Genomic DNA, 9,161 nt, shown 5'->3' with positions numbered 1-9,161 from the left:
GGATTCTTTGAAAAGTAACTATTTAAAACAAAACATAGCACTGTTGAAGCAAAAGATTATGCATCAATAGCACAAAGGTGCTAGATAAAACAAATACAAAACACATAGCGAAATGGTAGTCTTAAAACTCAACTATATAAATAACATTAAAGGTAAAATTACCAAACCCTCCACTCAAAGGTAGGGATTGTTAGGTAGATTTAATATTAGAAAAGAAGGGAGGTAGGGAGGGAGGAAGATGGGAAGGGACAGGAAGGAAAGGACAGACAGAAAGAAAACAAACCCATTAAATATATGCTGTCTATAGGGAATGAGCTTTAAAACAAACACAATCAGGTAAAAAGTATCGATGAGGGGGAAATTATACACCATAAATGTAAACATTAAGTGAAAAAGAACTGGTCTAGTTACATTAATAGCAGAAAAAAAACTTCAATAAAGAAGAGTTATCAAAGGTAAAAAGGTTCAATTCATCCAGAAGGCATAATAATCGTAAATGAAAATGCACCTAATACTAGAACTTGAAACAAAAACTGCATGAAAAAAATATATGAAGCAAAACTGATATGAAATGAACAATTCTGCAGTTATAGTTATAAATTATAATACCCCTTGCTCTCAGCAACTGAAATAAATAAAAAACAATCTATAGCAGCAGTTCTCAACCTGTGGGTCGCGACCCCTTTGGCGGTCGAACGACCCTTTCACAGGGGTCGCCTAAGACCATTCTGCATATCAGATATTTACATTACGATTCATAACAGTAGCAACATTGCAGTTATGAAGCAGCAACGAAAATAATTTTATGGTTGGGTCACAACATGAGGAACTGTATTTAAAGGTCCAGAAGGTTGAGAACCACTGATCTATAGGCACAGAGATCAGGGATCAGAACTAAGGTCATCTGCCCATCTTTGTAAATAAGGCTTTATCAGAACATTGCCATGACCATTCATTTACATACAAGGCTGTTTTGCACTACAAGGGCAGAGTACTTGCAACAGAGACTATATATGTAATCAAAAAACCATAAAACATTTTCTAAAGCCTCTTACCAGAAATTTTCTGACCTCTGATATAGATTTGAACACTATTCACCAACTTGACTTAATTGTATCATCAACTGTGTACATCATAAAATAAGTCTCAAATTTCAAGACAAAACTCTCACAGAATATATTCTCTGACCACCAGAGAATTATAATAGAAATCAATTACAATAAGCTATATATAAAAACCCAAAATATTAACCCATGCTTTAAAGAAATCAAAAGGGAAATTAGAAAGTACTCTGAACTGATTCGTAATGAAAATACAACATATAAAATGTTGTGGGATGTAGCAAAGCAATGCTTAGAGAGGAAACTATAGCTTTAAGTGCTTATATTTTTATAAATTTAAATATCTAAATTCCATCTTAAAAAGTTAGGAAAAAATCAAACCAACAGAAAGTAGAATGAAGGAAATTATCAAGATAAGAGCACAAGTCAATTAAAATAAATCATTGAAACCAAATGCTATGCAAAGAAATAAAAGTGCTAAACCCCTAGCGAAAATGACCAAGAAGAGAATAAAATATAAACTACCAACATCAGGACTAAAAGAGATCACTAGAGATCCTATCGACATTAAAGGGATCAGAAGGGAATATTACAAACTTTATGCCAAAAAATTTGATAATGCAAATGAAATAGACAAACTGCTTGAAAAATAAGACAAAATAGAAAATCTGTGTAATCATATATTTACTAAAGAAACAAAATCTGCTATCAAAAGCCTTCCCACATACACACATACACACACAAAAATCCCTCCATGCCTGGATGGCTACCAAACACTAAAAAATATATACTAATCTCATACAAGCTGTTTCTGAAAACAGAAGAAACACTTCTTAAATAGTTTTAAATAACTAGCATAAACGGGCTACCAAAAGGCATTATAAGAAATTACAATTACAGATTAATATTCCTCATGAACATAGATATTAAAATCCTTAAAAAAATATTAGACCAAATCCAGAAATATGAAAGGACAATAATACATCATAACCAAGTGAGTTTTTCCCAGGAATGCAAGCTTGTTTTAACTTTCAAAAATTAATAAATGTAACTCACTAAAGTAACAGAATAAAGGGTAAAAACCATACAATCATCTCAATAAATACAAAAAAAGGTGATATTTGACAAAAATCAAATAAATCTCAGTACACTGTATATAGAAAGGAACATCCTTCACCTGATATTTCTTCTTTCAATCTACAAAAAAACATACTGCTTCCCCCTTAAGACAAACTGCTTAAGGGGGAACAAGGCAAGATGTCCATTCTCACCATTCCTCTTCAACATTAAATTGAAGATGCCAGACAATGCAAAAAGGTAAGACAAAGAAAAAAAACCTTATAAAATAGAAAAGGAAGGAGTAAAACCGACTTATTCATAGATATCATTGTTTTGTAAAGAAAATCCTGAGGAATCTACAAAAGAACTAATGGAACTAAATAAATTTAATCAAGGTCAAAGAATACAAGAACAATAATTTTTAAAACAATTATTGTATATCTAGACTAGCAGGGAAAATGTGAAAAATGAAATTTAGAAAATTTTTTTTTAATAGCATCAAAAAGAAAAATCTTTAGGAATAACTAACATGCAAGTTCTCTACAGAGAACATTAAAATGTTACTTTATAAATATGTGAAAGCCTAATTTAGTAAATTGATGTAAAGGTCATATACACACACACACATATACAGGGATGGGCAAAAGTAGATTTATAGTTATGAGTATGTGAAACACCGAGTTCATTCTTGTATTATTATTTATTAACTAGTGGCCCAGTGCACGAAATTTGTGCACATTAAGAGGGAATTAATTAGAGGAAATATTTTAATATTGCTATTTGCCCTTTCTCTATAATAGAAATGTCAGAGATGAAAGAAAATTACAAAATGTATATGAAAATCTCCCTCCTGTCAAGAGTCTGGGGTGCGCTGCGGGACCTAGAGTCAAGTCCCCGCCCACCACCCGCACATGCTTTGAAAACACAGGAGAGCCAGACCTGGCCGGCCCACCCCCATTGGGTGAGACCCAGACTCGGCCGACCCCAACCCCATCAAGCCCCTCCGGGCGGGGGGGCGCAGCCTCAGGTCCCCCAGTGCCGGCGCCGGGGCGTGGTTCACGGCCTGAGGTCTCCCGGCCCAGCGCCCAGGCTGGGGGTGCAGCCTGAGGTCCCCAAGCCCAGCACTGGGGCGGGGGGCATGGCCTGAGGTCTCCCTGTCCGGTGCCAGGGCGGGCAGCCTGAGGTCCCCCATCAAGCCCCGCGGGGTGGGTGGCACAGCCTGAGGTCCCTCACCTCAGCCAGGCGCCATGCAGCCTCAGGTCCTTCCTGTCCGGTCGTGATGTTACGGTGTCATGGCTAATTTGCACATTCCTCTATTTTTTATATACATAGATTACTATATTATTTATTATGAACAACTGTATACCTACTTTTACTCACCCATATGTTTACTAGTATAGTGCATGTGAAAATAAAAATGATCTAAGCAAAAGGTGAGGTACACAACTGTACCAATAATCTATTGATGTATAATAAGCTATCCCAAAACCTACCAGTTGAAAACAATACTTATTATCTCAATGTCTAAAGGTCAGGAGTCCAGGAGCAGCTTAGCTGGTGGATCTGGCTCAAAGGTTTCTCATGAGGTTTCAAATTGTAGTTAGGTCTACAGTCAACTGAAGACTAGAGGATCAGCTTCCAAGCTTACTCAAGGCTATTGGCAGAAGGCCTCAGTTCTTTGTCATATAGCTATTAGTAGACTATACTCCATGGGTCTCCTGATATTCTGCACATCTTGCTTAGTAAGGCTCTGACCGCCTTTTGTCCCAGACTACCTTTTACAAAGATGTCTATGAAGAAAACAACCTTGGACCATAAAGTCTCCTCCAGAGCAAAGAGCAAGTATGTTCACTGCCCACTGGAGAGGATGTGGAGAAATGGGACCCTAGTGTACTGTTGGTGGAAATGCAGACTGGTGCAGCCACTGTGGAAAACAGTATGGAATTTTCTCAAAAAATTAAAAATGGAACTGCCTTTTGACCCAGTGACCCCACTTCTGGGTACATATATCCTAAGAATCCCAAAACTCCAAACAGAAAGAATATATGGACTCCAATGTTCATAGCAGCATATTTATAATAGCCAAGATTTAGAAATAGCCCAAGTGCCATCAGTAGATGAGTGGATTAAAAAGCTGTGCTATGTATACACAATGAAATACTGAAAAAGAAGGAACTCTTACCCTTTGCAACAAGCATGAATGAACCTGGAGATTATGGTGCTAAGCAAAATAAGCCAGTCAGAGAAAGACATGATCTCATTTATATGTGGAATCTAAAGAACAAAATAAACTGATCAACAAAAGAGGACCAGAGGCATGGATAAATGGTACACTGATAGATCTCAGAGGGGAGAAGGGTGGGAAGAATGGGGAGAGATCAAAGAACATATATGCATATATACATAAACCCATGGACACAGACAATAATGTGATGAAGCTGGGTAGAAGGGTCAAAGGGAGTGAAAATGGGGGACATCTGTAATAGTCAACAATAATATATCCAAGTTCGCCATGCTTAGGGTTCCTCTCCCCTAACACAACCCAATGCATGTGCAGGTGTCATCTGGCCTTCTTCACATCACCCAGTGTGAATCAGGTGCCTCAAGGAACTAATGCAAAAATGCTGATACCCTTGCTACTACTATACCTGTGAAAATAAACTGTGTTTGAATCTGACCAAGGAGTCTCGTGCAAGCAGAGTAAAATCACAGACCCTTCACAGTCTTGACAATGGCCTCTCTACAACACAATAGCTGGTTTCTCCTAGAGTGAGTGATGAGAGAGAAAGAGACCAATACACAAACCCCTGTCAAAGTGATATACCCTCACTTTTACCATATTCTATTGGAATATATAATCCAAATACAATATGCAAGATGACTAAAAGGGTGCAAAGGCCAGGAAGAGGAGGTAGGGATCAATGGAAGCCATGTTAGAGGCTGACTACAAATACCGTTAGAAGTTAGTTTTACCTAAATGTGTCTACAGAACAACACAATCCCAATCAAAATCCCAAAAGATTTTTTTCAAATGGAAATAGACAAAACAATTTTAAAATTTATATGGAAACACTAAGGAACTAGACTGGTTCACACAATGTTAGAAGATTCACACTATTTGATTCCAAGACTTATGGTAACAGAGACAGTATGATATTGGCATAGAAGAAACAAATAGGTCAATCAATGAAACACAATTGAGTCCAGAAACAAATCTATACATATAAGTTCAAATTCTGGACAAAAACACAAAGTCATTTCAGCACAGAAAGGTTTTTGCAAACCATAGTATTAGAATTGGATAAATGTAATTTTAAAAATGAACCTTAACCCCTACTTCACACCATGCACAATAATTAATTAAGATGGATCACAGCACTATACGTAAAAGTTAAGACTATGAAGCTTCTAAAAGAAAGCACCAGAAATTATTGCCATGATTTTGGGGTAGGCAAAGGATTCTTAGCACTCAAAAAGTATATTCTGTTAAAGAAATAAGTAACTGGACTCCACCAAAATTAATAGCTTCAGCTCATCAACATATACTGTTAAGAAAAACAAACTACAAACTGGGAGAAAATACTATCAATACTTGATCTGTCAATGAACGTGTACTGAGATATAGTCAACCCTCCGAACCCATGGGTTCCTCTTTCCCAGAATGAACCAAAACCATGGATTGAAAATATTGGGGGTGAGGGGCGAAGGGCACAGGAGGGAGAAATGTTACATTACTGCTGGCATGTACTATATAGTTAGGCCTACAATGGTTGCATCTGTACTGTGCATACACTTTTTTCTTTTCAACATTCCCTAAACAATGCAGTATATAACTATTTACATAGCACTTACATTATAGTCAGGTATTATTATAAGTAATCTAGAGATGACTTAAAGTACACAGAAAGATGTACGTAGGTTATATGCAAATACTGCGCCATTTTATACAAGGGACTTGAGCATTTGCATGTCTTGGTATCCACGGGGGTCCTGGAACCAAACCCTCATGGATACTGAGGACAACTATATAGTAAGAATTCTTACACATTCTATATAATAAAAGCCTAATATGCAAATCGACCAAATGGTGGAACGACCAGCGGAAAGACCAGCGGAACGACCAGTCACTATGAGGCACACTGACCACCAGGGGGCACATGCTCAACACAGGAGCTGCCCCCAGCCCACAGGCCCTTGGGCAATAGTAACATGGGTATAACTGTCATATCTCATCAAAGTGAAAACCTAAGGTCAGTACATTTTATCTTATTTACTTTACATCTCAATATCAGTAAAACAAAAATAAATTTTAAAAATGAATTTGTAAACTCTTTATATTACTTCTCCTTAGTCTTGGGTTGTCTAAAAGCATACTTAGTGTACATAAACATACACTTATATGCATTCAGTAAATATTTATCACTCACTATGTGCCAAACACTATGCTGAGGTTCCAAAATAACTGTAAGTCCATGCCCTCAAGAATCTAACAAGGAAACACACAGTTAAATAACAACAACACGCAATGAGAGGTTTCCATTACAGAAATACACACAGTCTTGTGAGAAAAAGAGTACCCACCATACATTGCCTGACAGACGAATTAGGTTTCATAAAGCCTTTCCATTAGGTGAAGGATGAAAAGCAAGACACTGGAGAGAACCAAGATGGCGGCATATGGAAACGCCTGTACTTGCTGCCTCCAACAACCACATCAAAATTACAACCATTATCCAGAACCACAGGAAAGCTGGCTGAGTGGAAGTACTGCATCTATAGAGGTAAAGAAGAAAGCACACTGAGACTAGTAGGAGGTGCGGAGGCACGGAACGAGCTGGTCTGGCACCTGGGTGTGCTGCTTCTTTAACTGGGAGGGACAATGCCTCTGTGGAGGCCGCCTGGAGGAGCGAGGGATCCCAGCCCCACACCACACCCCCAGCCCAGGGTCCCAGAGCTAGGGAAAGAAGTCCCTACAGGCCGTAAGAACTACAGACTGTAAAAAACAGTGCGGATTGGGGCTGAGTGACACACAGACTGCTGGAGACCCAGCTGCTCCTCTTAAAAGGCCAGCACCATGAACTGAATTTACAAGCTCGCACTTCCTCTGAGCTCCAGTGCTGGGTGAGGCTCTGGGGGAAACTGGGCTGTCTGACATTGGGGCAGGAACTCGAGGGTGGCTTTCTTCCAGACGAAGGTGCTCACAATGGTCACTATTCCCAGGCTGGGACCTCCCTGGTGCAGGGCTGACTGGCAGCCATTTCTGTTTGCTCCACCCTGGTGATTCCCTGAGACCCCGCCCCACCCAATTTACAACCCCGACCAAGCTGTGTACAGCAGCTTTTGCATATGAATGCTCTGTTCTTTCTCAGGCTAACACTCTGTTAAACAAGCTGCAGCTGGGTCAGGGAGCCCCAAATCTATCAATAAAAGGCCCAAAATCCAGCACCAGCCTGCCTTGCTTCACAGCTGGGCCTCTCTGGGCACTTCCAAACCTGATTAAAGAGGAGGAATCTACAGAGCTCTCTGTAGCTCCTGCTGGATGGCCCCAGGCAGTGGCTGACTTTGCACCTCCCTGGAGATCCAAGAGCCAGTGTACCCAGTGTGAAACCATACCAGATTACAACTCTTCACATCCATAAGTGACACACTCAAGGAGCAGATTTAGTGAGCACCAAAGCCCCACTGAACCAAGTCCTGCTCCATAAGGGTGTCTCCTGCACAGCAGGTCTCCCACTGTAGTCGCAGCTGGGCCCCACAGCCAATTGGCCTGGAGGTCAATTCCTCCCAGTGACACCAACAGCAATCAAGGCTCAACTACAACTAGACTGTGCACACAGCCCACAAAGGGGTGCACCAGGTGTGTCCACCTCAGGTGACTGGGGAGGCTGAGCCAGTGGGCCCTATGGGACACCTACTAAACAAGGCCACTCTATCAACTCAAGGAGACTTAGCAGCTACCCAATACATAAACAAACACAGGAAAGCAGCCAAAATGCGAAGATAAAGAAACATGTCACAAATGAAAGAAATGGAAGAAAGAAAACTACTGGATATAGAGTTTAAAACCAGTTATAAGGTTACTCAAGAATCTAGAAACCTCCGAGGAACTTAGTGAGACTTTCAAGGATCTTAGGGAGAATGCCAAAAATAATGGAAAAGGACCAGTCATAAATTAAGCATACACTGACTGAAATAAAGAATAACATACAGGGATTCAACAGTCAATTAGAGGATCCCGAGAATCAAAGCAATGATTTGAAATATGAGGAAGCAAAAAATACCCAACCATATGAGCAAAAAGAAAAAAGAATCCGCGCTAACCGGTTTGGCTCAGTGGATAGAGCATCGGCCTGTGGACTCAAGAGTCCCGGGTTCGATTCCGGTCAAGGGCATGTACCTTGATTGCGGGCACATCCCCAGTGGGGAGTGTGCAGGAGGCAGCTGATCGATGTTTCTCTCTCATCGATGTTTCTAACTCTCAATCCCTCTCCCTTCCTCTATGTAAAAAATCAATAAAATATATTTAAAAAAAAAAAAGAATCCAAAACTATGAAGATAGTGTAAGGAGCCTCTGGGACAACTTCAAGTGTACCAACATCCGAATTATAGGGGTGCCAGAAGAAGAGAGAGAAAAGATACTGAAAACCTATTTGAAGAAATAATAACAGAAAACTTCCCCTACCTGGTGAAAGAAATAGACTTAAAATTAAAAGTCCAGGAAGTACAGAGAACCCCAAACAAGAGGAATCCAAAAAGGACCACACCAAGACACATCATAATTAAAATGCCAAGGGCAAAAGACAAAGATAGAATCTTAAAAGCAGCAAGAGAAAAACAGTTAGTTACCTATAAGGGAGTACCCATATGACTGTCAGCTGATTTCTCAACAGAAACTATACAGGCCAGAAGGGAGTGGCAAGAAATATTCAAAGTAATGAATAGCAAGAACCTGCAACCAAGATACTCTACCCAGTAAAGCTATCATTTAGAATTGAAGGTCAAATAAGAGCTTCACAGACAAGAAAAAGCTAAAGGAGTTCA

General features: G+C 39.7%; 1 protein-coding gene across 8 annotated transcripts in view; it reads right to left on the bottom strand.

Moving 5' to 3' along the window:
* The window catches only part of PDS5B (PDS5 cohesin associated factor B), a 238,784-nt gene that overhangs the window by 217,576 nt on the left and 12,047 nt on the right, over positions 1–9,161 (bottom strand). For 6 of the 8 annotated variants that reach the window (XR_002827660.1, XM_023748999.1, XM_023748975.1 and 3 more), the window contains one exon: positions 6,702–6,893. The exons of the other annotated variants lie outside the window; for them this stretch is intronic. The gene's annotated coding sequence lies outside the window, so the exon portion shown is untranslated. Of the gene's footprint in view, positions 1–6,701; positions 6,894–9,161 lie in introns of those variants that run through there. 8 annotated transcript variants of the gene reach the window in all.

The sequence above is a fragment of the Myotis lucifugus genome, unplaced genomic scaffold (genome assembly GCF_000147115.1).
Source record: "Myotis lucifugus unplaced genomic scaffold, Myoluc2.0 scaffold_7, whole genome shotgun sequence".
Classification (NCBI taxonomy): domain Eukaryota; kingdom Metazoa; phylum Chordata; class Mammalia; order Chiroptera; family Vespertilionidae; genus Myotis; species Myotis lucifugus.
This window is presented reverse-complemented; position numbering and strand designations above follow the sequence as displayed.